General features: G+C 29.7%; 1 protein-coding gene across 1 annotated transcript in view; it reads right to left on the bottom strand.

The window, feature by feature from the left end:
* NAALADL2 (N-acetylated alpha-linked acidic dipeptidase-like 2) overlaps positions 1 to 985 on the bottom strand; it is a 1,013,114-nt gene that overhangs the window by 279,918 nt on the left and 732,211 nt on the right. The window lies entirely within an intron of this gene.

The following is a 985-nucleotide window of genomic DNA, read 5'->3' as shown; positions in this document are numbered from 1 at the left end:
AAAGTAAAGAAGACCTGAGATAATGTGGAGTTTAAATACAAGTATAACCATCCAAGGGTCAAATGTGGAACAATATTAGCACATTATTTTTTTAATACACTCCTTTTTACATTACAATTATTTTTTTCAGGTTCTAGAAAAGTCCATAGTATTGACTTTATTAAAAATAATCAAGGTACCTTTATGGTTCTGTTCATATTGATTTAGTGTTCTAATTTTAGACCTGGAAGAGACATTAGAAAACTTAGTTCATCCCAAATATACAAAGTGAAACATGAAAAATCTAAATGAATAAATGATTTTACAAAAGTCACAAAATAGTTGTTGAAAAGTCAATACTGGAATCAGCTTTATGTGTGTGTGTGTACGCATATGCATGTATGCATGTTTCCTAAACATTTTGCCATTTCTTTTAAAATGAGGGTAATAATTGTAATACAAACTTTAAAAATGTGAAACATTCCAATTAATCAAGATGTATTTCCAGTCTTAAAGTTCTTCTATGCCAAGAAAATACTTTCATAGGATCCAGTATTCATATTTTAGATTTTTTCAACTAATCCCTCTTATATATTTTGCTTTAATCACTAAATGTGTGCTTATCCTACCCATACAGATACCATGTATCATTATTAAATGAAATATGTTTGCCATTTTTTTTGAAATCACACTTTCTAGACAGATCGGGAGCTGGGAAAGCTAAGGGACAATCACAAAGAAACAAAAGATGCTCTTAGAGTATTTCACAAATGAGGGCATCTTATAATAAATGTCTTCAGTTAGTATCTTGATGATGAATAACTAAGATTAAACGAATAGATGTGTTGTCAAACTATTAAGCTTTCTTAATAAATATTAATTATTCCATGTAGTAAAACAAGTGACTAAAATTTGTTAATGTTTGCATATCTGTGCTGCCGTTATAAATAGAAGAATACATTTGGCAATGCCTGGCATAAAGATCAGGCAAATGAGGAGGAGCTCC

Source organism: Propithecus coquereli, unplaced genomic scaffold, assembly GCF_000956105.1.
Source record: "Propithecus coquereli isolate 6110/MARCELLA unplaced genomic scaffold, Pcoq_1.0 Scaffold15, whole genome shotgun sequence".
NCBI lineage: Eukaryota > Metazoa > Chordata > Mammalia > Primates > Indriidae > Propithecus > Propithecus coquereli.
The sequence above is the reverse complement of the archived record's forward strand: the minus strand, read 5'-3'. Positions and strand labels throughout refer to the sequence as shown.